Source organism: Acipenser ruthenus, chromosome 10, assembly GCF_902713425.1.
Source record: "Acipenser ruthenus chromosome 10, fAciRut3.2 maternal haplotype, whole genome shotgun sequence".
Lineage (NCBI taxonomy): Eukaryota > Metazoa > Chordata > Actinopteri > Acipenseriformes > Acipenseridae > Acipenser > Acipenser ruthenus.
The window spans coordinates 22,319,399-22,337,344 of NC_081198.1; the positions used below are offsets into that span (position 1 = coordinate 22,319,399).

Sequence of the window (17,946 nt, forward strand, 5' to 3'; positions counted from 1 at the left end):
ACCCCTAGAGGAAACGACTGAACTGGGGGATGAAAAAAACTCCTGTCCTACTCCCCCACTTCCCTGCTTCTTTTTCTTCTTCCCCTTCTTCCTCCCCTCCACCCTCACAAACCCATCCCCCTCCTCACTATGTAACTTCCTTTTCCCTGGAGTCCACTCTTGATCCATATCCTCTGAGTTACCATCCTCCTCCTCCTCCCGTCCTGTTCCCTCAACACTAGCCTCATCCCGCTCCCGCTTTGCACACGGAATACCGCCCCCTCCATCATCCTCCACAGAGCTTACCACCCCACTCCCCCTATACACCTCCTCCCTGCTCCTTCCACTGGACCCCTCCCCTGGGTCCTCGCTCTCCTCCTCTGATGGGGACACCATCAAATCTTCCTCCAGAACAGATCCCTGCTGATCACTTCCCCCCTCCCCCTGTGCCTCCCCCTCCCTCCCCTCCTCCCTCACCTCCCCTCTATTCTCCTCCCTCTCACCCCCCTTCTCCTGCTGCTCACTTCCCCCTTTCTGCCTCCCCTCACCCTCCTCCTCCTCCTTCTCCTCCTCACTCTCTTCTCCCTCCTCATACCTCTTAGCCCTATTGGCAAAGGATCTAGGACAATTCATGAAAAAGTGTGTCTCACTCCCACACAGATTACACTTCCTCTGAACTTCACATTCCCTAGCCATGTGCCCCTCCTCTTTACACACATTACACACCACTCTCTTACACACCACCGCTAAGTGCCCCACACCTCCACACTTCCGACACACCTTAGGCTGGCCGAAATAATGCACATACCCCCTGTCAGCACCAAGTGCAATGTCAGAAGGTATGTGCAGAAACCCATCATATGTCCCTAAGCCTCTCCACAGCTCACACACCACCCTCCATGCCCCAGTCCACACCCCATCATCATCCCTCACTTTTATAGCCTCCCCCTTCACATGGCAATACCTCCTCAACCAAGTGCACACGTCCTGTCCCTTCACCATCTCTGAGCCCATTCTCACAATCACAACCCTTCGTGCATTATTTGTCAGTTTCTCCAAACTCAACTTCTTAATCAGATCATGTCCCCTTAGGTTATGAAACCTGCTCACACACTCCATCATACCCGCTTCAGACATAAAACTTACATCCCATTGGCCTCCTTTCCCTGTCGTAATAATACAGTTTAAATCAATAGGCCTAAACCCCAACACCTTCTGTACAACCCCTCTGGAAAACTCAAGCCTATTCAAAAACAACTTCTCCTCCCCCTGCTTCGACTCATTTATAGAGAACCTAACACAATTTAAACGGCGTCCCCCAACCCTTGGACCCGCCATTCCAATAATTTAAGAAGCAATAGAAATATTGAAAAAAACACCCAAAAAGGCAAAAGAAAATACTTAACTAGAAAGCAGATAAGGTGCCCTCAAAGGGTCCCCCTTACCTGCTAAGCAAAACTGGCTCCTGGTCTTCCCTCCTTCGTCCACCACCTCAGCTACCAGCAACCAATATTGCCACCGTTTACCGTTACCGTTTACCGTTTACCGTTACCGTACCTTACCTTACCTTACCTATCGCTTCCAAATCAAGCTGCGGTCAAGCCACACACTTGATCTTAGCCAAAAGGCCGAGAAGCGATGGCGACTTGGCCCTTGCCCGGGGCCCCCCAGCCCGGACGGCACAGGGGGATTCAAAGGTGGGTGCAAAATTTCAACCACAAGCAGACCCCAAAAAAACGGGCTGCTGCTTCCAGAGGGGAAATGTGCAATTTAAGCAGGAGAAAACAAAACAAAGCAAAAACACACACATAACACCAAAAACAAAACATAAACTGGCGGAGTGCGTCTTACAAATAGTCATGCCAAGCTGCTATGCTGTGCAAGGTGCCTTGGTAACTAAAACTGTGCCTCGCTGGCTGGCTGGCTTGCTAAGAAGGTCTTGGCATAGGGACATGTTCCACCACACTTGTCTGGTTAGCTGCATGCTCCCAGGAAACAAACTGCTGCTGTCTACATCATCACCACAAGTGAATAAAAGAAAGAAAGAAAGCAAGAAAGAAAGAGAAAGAAAGAGAGAAAGAAAGAAAGAGAGAAAGAAAGAAAGAAAGAAAAAAAAAAGAAGTAAAACGGCGGGAAAACTTGCATCAACACTGGCACTCTCCCTCCAGCAGGGGTAGACAAAATGCTCACAGGAGAGATCCAGATCTGACTTTGACCAACGTTAGAGAAAGGTGTGCACCGTTCCCGGAGGTACTGCAATACCGGGCCGATGCGTGGAGTGGACGGAGCAAGCCCCTGTTCCATCTCCCGATTCCAAAAATCAATTTAATATATGGTCCCCTGATAGGGGACGTATCAGATATTAAACTGATAAGAACAGATACTACACTTGATCTTAGCCAAAAGGCCGAAAAGCGATGGCGACTTGGCCCTTGCCCGGGGCCCCCCAGCCCGGACGGCACAGGGGGATTCAAAGGTGGGTGCAAAATTCCAAGCACAAGCAGACCCCCAAAAAACGGGCTGCTGCTTCCAGAGGGGAAATGTGCAATTTAAGCAGGAGAAAACAAAACAAAGCAAAAACACACACATAACACCAAAAACAAAACATAAACTGGCGGAGTGCGTCTTACAAATAGTCATGCCAAGCTGCTATGCTGTGCAAGGTGCCTTGGGTAACTACAACTGTGCCTCGCTGGCTGGCTGGCTTGCTAAGAAGGTCCTGGCATAGGGACATGTTCCACCACACTTGTCTGGTTAGCTGCATGCTCCCAGGAAACAAACTGCTGCTGTCTACATCATCACCACATGTGAATAAAAGAAAGAAAGACAGCAAGAAAGAAAGAGAGAAAGAAAGAGAGAAAGAGAGAAAGAAAGAGAGAAAGAAAGAAAGAGAGAAAGAAAAAAAAAGAAGTAAAACGGCGGGAAAACTTGCATCAACACTGGCACTCTCCCTCCAGCAGGGGTAGACAAAATGCTCACAGGAGAGATCCAGATCTGACTTTGACCAACGTTAGAGAAAGGTGTGCACCGTTCCCGGAGGTACTGCAATACCGGGCCGATGCGTGGAGTGGAAGGAGCAAGCCCCTGTTCCATCTCCCGATTCCAAAAATCAATTTAATATATGGTCCCCTGATAGGGGACGTATCAGATATTAAACTGATAAGAACAGATACTACACTTGATCTTAGCCAAAAGGCCGAGAAGCGATGGCGACTTGGCCCTTGCCCGGGGCCCCCCAGCCCGGACGGCACAGGGGGATTCAAAGGTGGGTGCAAAATTCCAAGCACAAGCAGACCCCCAAAAAACGGGCTGCTGCTTCCAGAGGGGAAATGTGCAATTTAAGCAGGAGAAAACAAAACAAAGCAAAAACACACACATAACACCAAAAACAAAACATAAACTGGCGGAGTGCGTCTTACAAATAGTCATGCCAAGCTGCTATGCTGTGCAAGGTGCCTTGGGTAACTACAACTGTGCCTCGCTGGCTGGCTGGCTTGCTAAGAAGGTCCTGGCATAGGGACATGTTCCACCACACTTGTCTGGTTAGCTGCATGCTCCCAGGAAACAACCTGCTGCTGTCTACATCATCACCACATGTGAATAAAAGAAAGAAAGACAGCAAGAAAGAAAGAGAGAAAGAAAGAGAGAAAGAGAGAAAGAAAGAAAGAAAGAGAGAAAGAAAAAAAAAGAAGTAAAACGGCGGGAAAACTTGCATCAACACTGGCACTCTCCCTCCAGCAGGGGTAGACAAAATGCTCACAGGAGAGATCCAGATCTGACTTTGACCAACGTTAGAGAAAGGTGTGCACCGTTCCCGGAGGTACTGCAATACCGGGCCGATGCGTGGAGTGGACGGAGCAAGCCCCTGTTCCATCTCCCGATTCCAAAAATCAATTTAATATATGGTCCCCTGATAGGGGACGTATCAGATATTAAACTGATAAGAACAGATACTACACTTGATCTTAGCCAAAAGGCCGAGAAGCGATGGCGACTTGGCCCTTGCCCGGGGCCCCCCAGCCCGGACGGCACAGGGGGATTCAAAGGTGGGTGCAAAATTCCAAGCACAAGCAGACCCCCAAAAAACGGGCTGCTGCTTCCAGAGGGGAAATGTGCAATTTAAGCAGGAGAAAACAAAACAAAGCAAAAACACACACATAACACCAAAAACAAAACATAAACTGGCGGAGTGCGTCTTACAAATAGTCATGCCAAGCTGCTATGCTGTGCAAGGTGCCTTGGGTAACTACAACTGTGCCTCGCTGGCTGGCTGGCTTGCTAAGAAGGTCCTGGCATAGGGACATGTTCCACCACACTTGTCTGGTTAGCTGCATGCTCCCAGGAAACAACCTGCTGCTGTCTACATCATCACCACATGTGAATAAAAGAAAGAAAGACAGCAAGAAAGAAAGAGAGAAAGAAAGAGAGAAAGAGAGAAAGAAAGAAAGAGAAAAAGAAAAAAAAGAAGTAAAACGGCGGGAAAACTTGCATCAACACTGGCACTCTCCCTCCAGCAGGGGTAGACAAAATGCTCACAGGAGAGATCCAGATCTGACTTTGACCAACGTTAGAGAAAGGTGTGCACCGTTCCCGGAGGTACTGCAATACCGGGCCGATGCGTGGAGTGGACGGAGCAAGCCCCTGTTCCATCTCCCGATTCCAAAAATCAATTTAATATATGGTCCCCTGATAGGGGACGTATCAGATATTAAACTGATAAGAACAGATACTACACTTGATCTTAGCCAAAAGGCCGAGAAGCGATGGCGACTTGGCCCTTGCCCGGGGCCCCCCAGCCCGGACGGCACAGGGGGATTCAAAGGTGGGTGCAAAATTCCAAGCACAAGCAGACCCCCAAAAAACGGGCTGCTGCTTCTAGAGGGGAAATGTGCAATTTAAGCAGGAGAAAACAAAACAAAGCAAAAACACACACATAACACCAAAAACAAAACATAAACTGGCGGAGTGCGTCTTACAAATAGTCATGCCAAGCTGCTATGCTGTGCAAGGTGCCTTGGGTAACTACAACTGTGCCTCGCTGGCTGGCTGGCTTGCTAAGAAGGTCCTGGCATAGGGACATGTTCCACCACACTTGTCTGGTTAGCTGCATGCTCCCAGGAAACAACCTGCTGCTGTCTACATCATCACCACATGTGAATAAAAGAAAGAAAGACAGCAAGAAAGAAAGAGAGAAAGAAAGAGAGAAAGAGAGAAAGAAAGAGAGAAAGAAAGAAAGAGAGAAAGAAAAAAAAAGAAGTAAAACGGCGGGAAAACTTGCATCAACACTGGCACTCTCCCTCCAGCAGGGGTAGACAAAATGCTCACAGGAGAGATCCAGATCTGACTTTGACCAACGTTAGAGAAAGGTGTGCACCGTTCCCGGAGGTACTGCAATACCGGGCCGATGCGTGGAGTGGACGGAGCAAGCCCCTGTTCCATCTCCCGATTCCAAAAATCAATTTAATATATGGTCCCCTGATAGGGGACGTATCAGATATTAAACTGATAAGAACAGATACTACAATTGATCTTAGCCAAAAGGCCGAGAAGCGATGGCGACTTGGCCCTTGACCGGGGCCCCCCAGCCCGGACGGCACAGGGGGATTCAAAGGTGGGTGCAAAATTTCAAGCACAAGCAGACCCCAAAAAAACGGGCTGCTGCTTCCAGAGGGGAAATGTGCAATTTAAGCAGGAGAAAACAAAACAAAGCAAAAACACACACATAACACCAAAAACAAAACATAAACTGGCGGAGTGCGTCTTACAAATAGTCATGCCAAGCTGCTATGCTGTGCAAGGTGCCTTGGGTAACTACAACTGTGCCTCGCTGGCTGGCTGGCTTGCTAAGAAGGTCCTGGCATAGGGACATGTTCCACCACACTTGTCTGGTTAGCTGCATGCTCCCAGGAAACAACCTGCTGCTGTCTACATCATCACCACATGTGAATAAAAGAAAGAAAGACAGCAAGAAAGAAAGAGAGAAAGAAAGAGAGAAAGAGAGAAAGAAAGAGAGATAGAAAGAAAGAGAGAAAGAAAAAAAAGAAGTAAAACGGCGGGAAAACTTGCATCAACACTGGCACTCTCCCTCCAGCAGGGGTAGACAAAATGCTCACAGGAGAGATCCAGATCTGACTTTGACCAACGTTAGAGAAAGGTGTGCACCGTTCCCGGAGGTACTGCAATACCGGGCCGATGCGTGGAGTGGACGGAGCAAGCCCCTGTTCCATCTCCCGATTCCAAAAATCAATTTAATATATGGTCCCCTGATAGGGGACGTATCAGATATTAAACTGATAAGAACAGATACTACACTTGATCTTAGCCAAAAGGCCGAGAAGCGATGGCGACTTGGCCCTTGCCCGGGGCCCCCCAGCCCGGACGGCACAGGGGGATTCAAAGGTGGGTGCAAAATTCCAAGCACAAGCAGACCCCCAAAAAACGGGCTGCTGCTTCCAGAGGGGAAATGTGCAATTTAAGCAGGAGAAAACAAAACAAAGCAAAAACACACACATAACACCAAAAACAAAACATAAACTGGCGGAGTGCGTCTTACAAATAGTCATGCCAAGCTGCTATGCTGTGCAAGGTGCCTTGGGTAACTACAACTGTGCCTCGCTGGCTGGCTGGCTTGCTAAGAAGGTCCTGGCATAGGGACATGTTCCACCACACTTGTCTGGTTAGCTGCATGCTCCCAGGAAACAACCTGCTGCTGTCTACATCATCACCACATATGAATAAAAGAAAGAAAGACAGCGAGAAAGAAAGAGAGAAAGAGAGAAAGAAAGAGAGAAAGAGAGAAAGAAAAAAAAAAGAAGTAAAACGGCGGGAAAACTTGCATCAACACTGGCACTCTCCCTCCAGCAGGGGTAGACAAAATGCTCACAGGAGAGATCCAGATCTGACTTTGACCAACGTTAGAGAAAGGTGTGCACCGTTCCCGGAGGTACTGCAATACCGGGCCGATGCGTGGAGTGGACGGAGCAAGCCCCTGTTCCATCTCCCGATTCCAAAAATCAATTTAATATATGGTCCCCTGATAGGGGACGTATCAGATATTAAACTGATAAGAACAGGTACTACACTTGATCTTAGCCAAAAGGCCGAGAAGCGATGGCGACTTGGCCCTTGCCCGGGGCCCCCCAGCCCGGACGGCACAGGGGGATTCAAAGGTGGGTGCAAAATTTCAAGCACAAGCAGACCCCAAAAAAACGGGCTGCTGCTTCCAGAGGGGAAATGTGCAATTTAAGCAGGATAAAACAAAACAAAGCAAAAACACACACATAACACCAAAAACAAAACATAAACTGGCGGAGTGCGTCTTACAATTAGTCATGCCAAGCTGCTATGCTGTGCAAGGTGCCTTTGGTAACTACAACTGTGCCTCGCTGGCTGGCTGGCTTGCTAAGAAGGTCCTGGCATAGGGACATGTTCCACCACACTTGTCTGGTTAGCTGCATGCTCCCAGGAAACAAACTGCTGCTGTCTACATCATCACCACATGTGAATAAAAGAAAGAAAGACAGCAAGAAAGAAAGAGAGAAAGAGAGAGAGAAAGAGAGAAAGAAAGAAAAAAGAAGTAAAACGGCGGGAAAACTTGCATCAACACTGGCACTCTCCCTCCAGCAGGGGTAGACAAAATGCTCACAGGAGAGATCCAGATCTGACTTTGACCAACGTTAGAGAAAGGTGTGCACCATTCCCGGAGGTACTGCAATACCGGGCCGATGCGTGGAGTGGACGGAGCAAGCCCCTGTTCCATCTCCCGATTCCAAAAATCAATTTAATATATGGTCCCCTGATAAGGGACGTATCAGATATTAAACTGATAAGAACAGATACTACACTTGATCTTAGCCAAAAGGCCGAGAAGCGATGGCGACTTGGCCCTTGCCCGGGGCCCCCCAGCCCGGACGGCACAGGGGGATTCAAAGGTGGGTGCAAAATTTCAAGCACAAGCAGACCCCAAAAAAACGGGCTGCTGCTTCCAGAGGGGAAATGTGCAATTTAAGCAGGAGAAAACAAAACAAAGCAAAAACACACACATAACACCAAAAACAAAACATAAACTGGCGGAGTGCGTCTTACAATTAGTCATGCCAAGCTGCTATGCTGTGCAAGGTGCCTTTGGTAACTACAACTGTGCCTCGCTGGCTGGCTGGCTTGCTAAGAAGGTCCTGGCATAGGGACATGTTCCACCACACTTGTCTGGTTAGCTGCATGCTCCCAGGAAACAACCTGCTGCTGTCTACATCATCACCACATGTGAATAAAAGAAAGAAAGACAGCAAGAAAGAAAGAGAGAAAGAAAGAGAGAAAGAGAGAAAGAAAGAGAGAAAGAAAGAAAGAGAGAAAGAAAAAAAAAAGAAGTAAAACGGCGGGAAAACTTGCATCAACACTGGCACTCTCCCTCCAGCAGGGGTAGACAAAATGCTCACAGGAGAGATCCAGATCTGACTTTGACCAACGTTAGAGAAAGGTGTGCACCGTTCCCGGAGGTACTGCAATACCGGGCCGATGCGTGGAGTGGACGGAGCAAGCCCCTGTTCCATCTCCCGATTCCAAAAATCAATTTAATATATGGTCCCCTGATAGGGGACGTATCAGATATTAAACTGATAAGAACAGATACTACACTTGATCTTAGCCAAAAGGCCGAGAAGCGATGGCGACTTGGCCCTTGCCCGGGGCCCCCCAGCCCGGACGGCACAGGGGGATTCAACGGTGGGTGCAAAATTTCAAGCACAAGCAGACCCCAAAAAAACGGGCTGCTGCTTCCAGAGGGGAAATGTGCAATTTAAGCAGGAGAAAACAAAACAAAGCAAAAACACACACATAACACCAAAAACAAAACATAAACTGGCGGAGTGCGTCTTACAAATAGTCATGCCAAGCTGCTATGCTGTGCAAGGTGCCTTGGGTAACTACAACTGTGCCTCGCTGGCTGGCTGGCTTGCTAAGAAGGTCCTGGCATAGGGACATGTTCCACCACACTTGTCTGGTTAGCTGCATGCTCCCAGGAAACAACCTGCTGCTGTCTACATCATCACCACATGTGAATAAAAGAAAGAAAGACAGCAAGAAAGAAAGAGAGAAAGAAAGAGAGAAAGAGAGAAAGAAAGAGAGAAAGAAAAAAAAAAAGAAGTAAAACGGCGGGAAAACTTGCATCAACACTGGCACTCTCCCTCCAGCAGGGGTAGACAAAATGCTCACAGGAGAGATCCAGATCTGACTTTGACCAACGTTAGAGAAAGGTGTGCACCGTTCCCGGAGGTACTGCAATACCGGGCCGATGCGTGGAGTGGACGGAGCAAGCCCCTGTTCCATCTCCCGATTCCAAAAATCAATTTAATATATGGTCCCCTGATAGGGGACGTATCAGATATTAATACTCTTTTATTGAGATTTTACCTTTTTTTACATTTACACCCATTCGTTTTTTCATTCATTTTACATTTCTTTTAAAGATGACATTCATGCATACAGACATACATTTTGTTTTAAAAGCATTTAAAACACATTTAAAAACACCAAGACAATTGTGCTTTGTACATGGTTAAAACAGACACAGATTAAAATCAACATGAAAAAAACCTGTGCTGTTTTAAAAGTGACTGGAAAAAAAGAACCATCTATAAAAAACCAGTGCTTGTGAGGGCCGGGGAGTGCTCTCTAAAAAGGTTCAAAAGTGAACATAAAACTAGATCTAAGACAGGGACAGGGGAAAAGGGACAGTGTATAAACAGTGAGTTAAAATTCTAAAATTTTAAAACACTTAAAATGTAACTTTTAATAGTTTACATTAAAAATCTTAAAGATACATAAAACAAAACAAAACAAAATCAAATAAAACATTCAAATTAAATCAAAGGTCCATAAAACTGAAACAAAAAGACTACATAAAACCAGGGCACCGTTGAAAAACGGTCATGCCAGCTAAAAAGGGCGGAATGCTGGCATGACAAAATAAATAAAAGGCTTAGCGGTGCCCCGTAGTCCCGCTCCTAGGAGCTAGCGGTTCCAGTTTTTTCCTTTATTCCATCTTCACGTCCTGAAGTCCGGCGATCCTCCACTCCGCGCAGGCCTTGTCCTTCCCGAGGGTCCGGATGTCCAGAATTACAAAGTCCTTGATAAGAGTTTGTGCCCTTCTGGTCGTGGTGATAGTGTCTAGCTCCTGCTTGTGATAGACACAGACGTTACGGCCTTCCCACAGGATCTGCTTGACAACATTGATGACACGCCAAACGCACTTAGCTGTGCTGGTAGTGATTCCTCCCGCAGGCCCATAGAGCACAGTCTCAGCGGTCATCTTGGCCGTGTCAGCAAACCTGTTTAGGAAGACAGAGACAGAGAGCCAGACACTGCCAGCCACATCACACTCCCAGAAGATATGGGCTGGTGTTTCTCTCTTGCGGCACTTTGCATAGGGGCATGTTTCTACTTGGGCTAGTCCCCTCCTGAACATGAACGCTCGAGTGGGGAGTGCACTGTGGACGGTGTTCCATGCTATATCCTTCTGGACATTACTGAGGCAGCTGTGAGACACATTCTCCCAGATTTTTTGGCTTTGGGTGAGGGAGAAAGTAGCTACTTTTTCAATTTCCTGGGAACCGGCAAGATATTTAGTTACAGCCTTGTATTCCCAGGAGGCCAATTTTGCTTTATCTAAGCCCAATTTATATATAGTGTCCCTTAAGGTTCTATAATACAATGGGGGGTCCCAGGAGTACGGCACGGTGTTATCAATAGTGCAGAGGCCCAAGGCCCTGAGACAGGTGGCAAAATAGAAACGATTCATGTAACATACCTTCCTGTCCAGGGCCTGGATGTTCTTGATAGTTTGCGTGAGCCCCTGCACTCGGGTGAGCTGCACAACGTCCGGGACCCCCTTACCTCCCTTCTTGTCGGCTTTACTCAGGGTGGCTCGCTTTACCCTCTCCATCTTGCTGCCCCAGATAAAGCGGTGGATAATGCGGTCCACCACTTTTTTGGTGGTCCTGTCTGGGGGAAAGATTTTTCCTACATAAGAGAGGATGGGGAACAGTATAGACTTGGTTATTAATACTCTACCCGTCATTGTTAAGGATCTTGTGCTCCATCCGCCAATCTTTTTACGGACCTGGTTAATGGCCGCCGTCCAGCTCTGGGCCCCCGAGCTATTGTTCTCGAAAATGAGGCCCAGAATCTTGATTTTGTCCTTTTTGACAGGGTACATGTCCGACAGTTCCCTATCTACCTGCCAATTTTTAGACACGTAGACTTCGCTCTTGGACTTATTAATCACTGCCCCGGTCGCCGTGCAGTACTTCTCAAGGATATTACTAATCCGAGGTACCGACGATGTGTTGGTGCAAATGAGTGACACATCGTCCATATATGCTGTTGTTTTGACCTGGACCCCGTTGGATCCAGGCAGCTGGAAACCAGTTATATTGGTATCCCTACGAATTGCCTGCAGGAGGGGTTCAATGCACACGACATATAGCAGTGGGGATAGTGGGCAACCCTGTCTGACCCCTGACTGGATAGATATTTTACCAGTCAGGTGCCTGTTCACCAAGACTCGGGTACTAATGTTTGTATAGATGGTTTTAACCCACTCCCTAAGTCCAGGAGCGAATTTCATCTGGTCCATCACTTTGTACATATATTCATGGCTTACCCTATCGAACGCCTTCTCCTGGTCAAGGTTGAACAGGCAGAGGGGATGGTTCCGTTCTCTAGAATAAGCCAGAATGTCCCTTGTTAACATTAAAATATCCGTGATGGACCTCCCTGGGACGCCACAAGCCTGGTCGGGGCCAATGACCAAAGGGAGGTGTACTTGTAGCCGGAGCATCAGAGCTTTGGCTAGTATCTTGTAATCCACGCAAAGGAGGCTGATTGGGCGCCAATTCCGTAGATCTTTAACTTCCCCTTTCTTATGAAGGAGAGTAATTACACTCTCCCGCATAGAAGGGCCCAACCGCTTCTCCCTGTAGACCGCTCTGTAGACCTCCGCTAAATGGACTTTTAGTGTGTCCCAAAAAAGATGATAATACTCACCCGGGATGCCATCTGGACCTGGCGTCTTACCGGTGTTCATGGTCTTAACCGCCTGGGTGAGCTCCTCCAGCGTGAGTTCTGGGTCCTTCTCCTCCTCCTCGTCGTCCCGCACTGAGTCAGGCTCCAACTGGCTCAGGAACCACTCTATCAGGGTGTCATCTGTAGCTTTGATGTTATACAGGTCCCTATAGAAGTTCTCTACCATTTTTTTCACTCCCTCACTATCCTCTACTATCCTCCCCCTGCTGTCGAGCATGGAGGACATCAAGTGCCGCTTCTCCCTCGTTTTCTGGAAGAATGAAGCGAGTACACTTTTCGTCTTCCTCCATTTTTTGCACTTTTGCATTGTGCATGACCTTTCGTTGTTCCTCCCTACAAAGCACTGAAAGATCTAGCTTGGTCTGGGCTATCTCGTCGCTTACAGGGAACCCCCGAAGCTGAAGCAGGCTCAGACGCTGGAGGGCAGCATTCAGGTGTTTATATTTGGCCCTCCTTTCTTTTGCTTTCCTCTTGCCTGCTGCTATGAAATAACCCTTAGTTCTCATTTTGACCATCTCCCACCACTCTATAGGGGAGTTGAATAGGTCACGCAAAGTGGTCCACTCAACAAGCCTGCTCTTATAGGCTGCAGCTATGGAGGGGTCATCGAGTAAGGAGGTGTTTAATTTCCAAACCCCTGACCCCATCTGGGAGGTCTGAGGGACCTGCAATGTTACCTGCAGGAGCCTATGGTCAGAGAAGAAGACGGCCTGGGTGTCTACTTCCGTCTTCGTAAGGGAGCTGGTATGCAGGACGAGATCTATACGGGAGAAGGAGGTCCCAGATGAGCTCACCCAGGTAAAGGGAGGCACCAGGTCCTTACCTGCATCACACAGGGAGAAATCAGATATTACGGAGGACAAGACTCTACTAGAGCGGTCGTTGCCTGGCCTGCTCCGGTCTACGTCCCTCAGAGCACAATTGAAGTCACCTGATACGATGACGGGTACGTTCTCCAGCAGGAGTGGACGCAGCTGTGGAAAAAATTGAACTCTTTCGTTTTGGTTAGTGGGTGCGTAGACATTGACCAGTCTGAGGGGAGTGTTGTTGTATGTCACATCCACGCTCAGAATTCTACCAGGTTCTACCTCCCTGCTGCTGCGGGAGGTAATAAATGGGTTTTTAAACAGGATACCTACTCCGTCGGCTCTGGCTATGTTGGAGCCCGACCAGAAGGAGTCCCCCAGGGTCCAACTCTCCTTCAGGTCCCTATAATCAGGGCTCGACGAAATACCACACTCCTGCAGAAAGATGAGATCTGCTTTCAAGTTAGCTAGATAGTTTAGTACATCAAATCTTTTTTGTGTCTCCCTGATGCTCCTGACATTAACAGACACACATATCAGGGCCATCAGGGTAGCTAACAAGAAAAGGAGTCGCTGCGTCCACCCCATAGCGACTATGATTGGGAGGTCGGGACACTCTTCCTACTCTTAGCTCTACGCTTGCTTCGAGGGGGCTTGGGCTTATTTGCAACTCCCATCACCCCTGAGAAGGTACTCACTGCTGCCTCGTCCAAGAAGGCACCGTCTTTATATGCACAGTACGTGGAGTTGTTGGGGCTATTCAACTCCCCACAAGGTAAGTCTGGTGGAACTTGCTCAGGGCCCCTCGGAACGTGTGGGTCAGCTTTGTCCTGGGGGGGGGTTATGACAGACAGCATTCTTTGGCTGTTACCGTCTGTTGAATTGGAGCTGTTAGCAGACTTCTGGCTTACCGCGTCCAGGGGTATTCCCATGTCCTCCAGTGCTGTATCTAGGAGGACCTCTAGGGGGCCCCTGGTTTTGCCCATACAAGGGAGGGGGTCAAGGATGCTTTGAAGGGAGGCCCTTCGCTTGAAGAGGGTCATTGCTACAGAGGTACTGCTGGTCAGGGAAGGTGTTGACCCCGACCTCTCCCTCGGTGCATTAGTGAACACCTCTTCTGCGAGGTGTGCTAGGGTTTGTGCCAACGACTGGGAAGGCTGGCTGGGGATGCCCTGGCTGGCTGCTACCTGCCCACTAGGCGGCAGTGTAGCCGTCCCACTCGCCTCCGTCTCTGCCTGCGAGGGCAAGACTGGGGACTTTGTGTGGACATTATCTGGTTTTGGATCTATGGGGGCCACCTGCAACTTGCTGTCTTTGATCTTGGTCTTCTTTCTTTTCCCCCCCTCGTCTCTACCCTTTCTTTTCCCCACCCTCTGCTGGTTCTTCACTCCCTTCCCCTCCTTCTCACTCTCACTTTCACTGTCGCTTTCGCTTTCCTCCCCCACGGACTCAATCCTTATGGCGTCATAACGAGAGCCGAGGGGGTGTGCTGGCGCTGAGAGGGCCCTACTCAGGGGGGGGCCGCTGCTGGGTCCGGGCTCCCTCCCTGCCTCGTGTTCTGTATCAGAGGAGCTACTGGAGGAGCTAGTGGAGTAGCTGTTGTACTCTCTCTCTGGGCTGGGGGAAGGGGTCCTCGTAAAACGGGACATGTCTCGGGGGCGGGGGGGTGAGGGGGGTGCTGGTGATGATGGTGGTGCTGGAGTCTGGGTTTTGGATACTGTTGGTGGTGATGTGGACTGATCTTTGTTACTTGCTCCCTCTTCCTGCTCAGGCCTAGGCTTGTTCGTATTTGCCTTGCTGGCTCTGGCCATGTTGGCATAGGAAGAGGGGCAGTCCTTAAACAGGTGCCCCTTCTTTCCACACAAATTGCACTGCCTCTCTTCTCTGCAGTGGCTGTTCTCGTGGGGGGCGCCGCAGTTCCTGCACTTGACTACAGTACATGTGGCCGCCAGGTGTCCTAATTCCCCACATTTCCTGCAGAGTTTTGGCATCCCATTATAGAATACCAGCCCTCTGTTGGGCCCTAACACTATGGAGTTTGGAATGTGGCGGACGCCTCCAATGCCCGATGGATCAACATTGAGGCGTACCAGCCACTTTCTGGCTCCTGTCCAAACCCCATCTTCATCTGTAATTTTCCTCCCTTCTGATGACACCCTCCCATAGCGGTTAAGCCATGTTGTAATATCATAGTCGCTAACAGCCTCATTGAAAAATTGGACAGTAACAACTTTCATTTCTCTGTCTGTCAGTGCATCCACACAAAATTCTTTGTATGGAGCGAGATATTTATTCTCCCCCCAAAAGGACCACATTTCTTGTAACTTTTGGGGGTTCCTAAAACTGACCTCAAACACTTCCTTAAGCCCTGGCAATTTCACCAAACAATTCAAGTCAGAAGGGGAAAAACCCATACCCCTCTGAAGAATGGTCCGGCTGAACTCCAGTCTCGTCAGTCCTGGTTCCGTTTCCTCTTGCTGGGTCCTTGTGAAGCGCACTGCATTGTGCCTCCTGGTCTCCTGGGTTGGCCGGAACGCCATCCTTCAGCTGGCTCCTCCGATTGGGGTGGGAGAAGCCTCTGGACGTCCGGGTTGTCTCTCTCTACGGAAAAGAGACAACGTAAGCAGCAAATCTGGGCAGTTGAAGGAACTATTACTTTAGTCCCTGAGGAGATGGTCGCCTCGCAAGAGGGACCCCCTCCCCAGGTGAACGGTGTCCTTCCCTGGCGGAGTAGGGGGCGCTGCTTGGCACTGAGACCACGTAGGAAGAATCGTGGCTGTGACGCCTCCTCGGGGTCCGGGGCCGCCCTCTGCTCCTCCCAGATGGCGCCCTCTGCTGGGCGCCTGCTGCTCTCTCAGTCTGGATCTCGATTACAATCAAGGGCTGGGGATGAGGTCGTCTAGGTCATCAAAGGGTCCTCAAAGGTCGTCTGGATGGTAGGTCCTCCTTCTCTCTAACTCCAGGAACGTCTGGAAAAGCCGGAACCGCCTGAAAAAGAAAAAAACTGGAACCGCCTGAAAAAGAAAAAACTGCTCTCAACAGTCAACAAAATCTTGAAAGACCCTCGGCCTGGATTGGGCAAGCCAAAACCAGACTGAGCATTAGTCTTCCAAAAAGTTGCCGAGCTGAAGAAAGCCAGTCAAAAATAAAAAAAAATTCTGTTCCTCCTCACCCGAACAAACCTCTCACAGACCCTCGGAGGGAGCGGGCAATGCCACTACCCTCTAAGCCTTAGTCTTAGAAAGATTTATTCGAACTGAAGAGAAGCCAGAGTGATATTAAGATATTAGATATTAAACTGATCAACTGATAAGAACAGATACTACACTTGATCTTAGCCAAAAGGCCGAGTAGCGATGGCGACTTGGCCCTTGCCCGGGGCCCCCCAGCCCGGACGGCACAGGGGGATTCAAAGGTGGGTGCAAAATTCCAAGCACAAGCAGACCCCCAAAAAACGGGCTGCTGCTTCCAGAGGGGAAATGTGCAATTTAAGCAGGAGAAAACAAAACAAAGCAAAAACACACACATAACACCAAAAACAAAACATAAACTGGCGGAGTGCGTCTTACAAATAGTCATGCCAAGCTGCTATGCTGTGCAAGGTGCCTTGGGTAACTACAACTGTGCCTCGCTGGCTGGCTGGCTTGCTAAGAAGGTCCTGGCATAGGGACATGTTCCACCACACTTGTCTGGTTAGCTGCATGCTCCCAGGAAACAACCTGCTGCTGTCTACATCATCACCACATGTGAATAAAAGAAAGAAAGACAGCAAGAAAGAAAGAGAGAAAGAAAGAGAGAAAGAGAGAAAGAAAGAGAGAAAGAAAGAAAGAGAGAAAGAAAGAGAGAAAGAAAAAAAAAAGAAGTAAAACGGCGGGAAAACTTGCATCAACACTGGCACTCTCCCTCCAGCAGGGGTAGACAAAATGCTCACAGGAGAGATCCAGATCTGACTTTGACCAACGTTAGAGAAAGGTGTGCACCGTTCCCGGAGGTACTGCAATACCGGGCCGATGCGTGGAGTGGACGGAGCAAGCCCCTGTTCCATCTCCCGATTCCAAAAATCAATTTAATATATGGTCCCCTGATAGGGGACGTATCAGATATTAAACTGATAAGAACAGATACTACACTTGATCTTAGCCAAAAGGCCGAGAAGCGATGGCGACTTGGCCCTTGCCCGGGGCCCCCCAGCCCGGACGGCACAGGGGGATTCAAAGGTGGGTGCAAAATTTCAAGCACAAGCAGACCCCAAAAAAACGGGCTGCTGCTTCCAGAGGGGAAATGTGCAATTTAAGCAGGAGAAAACAAAACAAAGCAAAAACACACACATAACACCAAAAACAAAACATAAACTGGCGGAGTGCGTCTTACAAATAGTCATGCCAAGCTGCTATGCTGTGCAAGGTGCCTTGGGTAACTACAACTGTGCCTCGCTGGCTGGCTGGCTTGCTAAGAAGGTCCTGGCATAGGGACATGTTCCACCACACTTGTCTGGTTAGCTGCATGCTCCCAGGAAACAACCTGCTGCTGCCTACATCATCACCACATGTGAATAAAAGAAAGAAAGACAGCAAGAAAGAAAGAGAGAAAGAAAGAGAGAAAGAGAGAAAGAAAGAGAGAAAGAAAGAAAGAGAGAAAGAAAAAAAAAGAAGTAAAACGGCGGGAAAACTTGCATCAACACTGGCACTCTCCCTCCAGCAGGGGTAGACAAAATGCTCACAGGAGAGATCCAGATCTGACTTTGACCAACGTTAGAGAAAGGTGTGCACCGTTCCCGGAGGTACTGCAATACCGGGCCGATGCGTGGAGTGGACGGAGCAAGCCCCTGTGCCATCTCCCGATTCCAAAAATCAATTTAATATATGGTCCCCTGATAGGGGACGTATCAGATATTAAACTGATAAGAACAGATACTCTTTTATTGAGATTTTACATTTTTTTTTTTTTTTTTTTTTACATTTACACCCATTCGTTTTTTCATTCATTTTACATTTCTTTTAAAGATGACATTCATGCATACAGACATACATTTTGTTTTAAAAGCATTTAAAATACATTTAAAAACACCAAGACAATTGTG

At 48.6% G+C, this 17,946-nt stretch overlaps 10 non-coding genes and 3 pseudogenes across 10 annotated transcripts; all 13 read right to left on the reverse strand.

Annotated features, from left to right (window-relative positions):
- Window positions 1-2,207: 2,207 nt before the first annotated feature.
- Window positions 2,208-2,398, reverse strand: LOC131738271 (U2 spliceosomal RNA). The gene has a single exon (XR_009329835.1). It is a non-coding gene; the product is annotated as a U2 spliceosomal RNA (small nuclear RNA).
- A 598-nt stretch (window positions 2,399-2,996) lies between these two features.
- On the reverse strand, window positions 2,997-3,187 carry LOC131738566 (U2 spliceosomal RNA). The gene has a single exon (XR_009330016.1). It is a non-coding gene; the product is annotated as a U2 spliceosomal RNA (small nuclear RNA).
- A 590-nt stretch (window positions 3,188-3,777) lies between these two features.
- LOC131739043 (U2 spliceosomal RNA) lies at window positions 3,778-3,968 on the reverse strand. The gene has a single exon (XR_009330211.1). It is a non-coding gene; the product is annotated as a U2 spliceosomal RNA (small nuclear RNA).
- A 585-nt stretch (window positions 3,969-4,553) lies between these two features.
- Window positions 4,554-4,744, reverse strand: LOC131739044 (U2 spliceosomal RNA). The gene has a single exon (XR_009330212.1). It is a non-coding gene; the product is annotated as a U2 spliceosomal RNA (small nuclear RNA).
- Window positions 4,745-5,342: 598 nt separating this feature from the next.
- On the reverse strand, window positions 5,343-5,533 carry LOC131738255 (U2 spliceosomal RNA). Its single transcript, XR_009329819.1, has one exon. It is a non-coding gene; the product is annotated as a U2 spliceosomal RNA (small nuclear RNA).
- Window positions 5,534-6,130: 597 nt separating this feature from the next.
- LOC131739045 (U2 spliceosomal RNA) lies at window positions 6,131-6,321 on the reverse strand. The gene has a single exon (XR_009330213.1). It is a non-coding gene; the product is annotated as a U2 spliceosomal RNA (small nuclear RNA).
- A 579-nt stretch (window positions 6,322-6,900) lies between these two features.
- On the reverse strand, window positions 6,901-7,091 carry LOC131738213 (U2 spliceosomal RNA). The gene has a single exon (XR_009329777.1). It is a non-coding gene; the product is annotated as a U2 spliceosomal RNA (small nuclear RNA).
- A 571-nt stretch (window positions 7,092-7,662) lies between these two features.
- Window positions 7,663-7,853, reverse strand: LOC131738250 (U2 spliceosomal RNA). The gene has a single exon (XR_009329814.1). It is a non-coding gene; the product is annotated as a U2 spliceosomal RNA (small nuclear RNA).
- Window positions 7,854-8,452: 599 nt separating this feature from the next.
- On the reverse strand, window positions 8,453-8,643 carry LOC131739046 (U2 spliceosomal RNA). The gene has a single exon (XR_009330214.1). It is a non-coding gene; the product is annotated as a U2 spliceosomal RNA (small nuclear RNA).
- Window positions 8,644-9,227: 584 nt separating this feature from the next.
- Window positions 9,228-9,382, reverse strand: LOC131738738 (U2 spliceosomal RNA; annotated as a pseudogene).
- A 6,725-nt stretch (window positions 9,383-16,107) lies between these two features.
- LOC131738873 (U2 spliceosomal RNA) lies at window positions 16,108-16,224 on the reverse strand (annotated as a pseudogene).
- Window positions 16,225-16,835: 611 nt separating this feature from the next.
- On the reverse strand, window positions 16,836-17,026 carry LOC131739047 (U2 spliceosomal RNA). The gene has a single exon (XR_009330215.1). It is a non-coding gene; the product is annotated as a U2 spliceosomal RNA (small nuclear RNA).
- A 598-nt stretch (window positions 17,027-17,624) lies between these two features.
- On the reverse strand, window positions 17,625-17,794 carry LOC131738416 (U2 spliceosomal RNA; annotated as a pseudogene).
- Window positions 17,795-17,946: the final 152 nt, after the last annotated feature.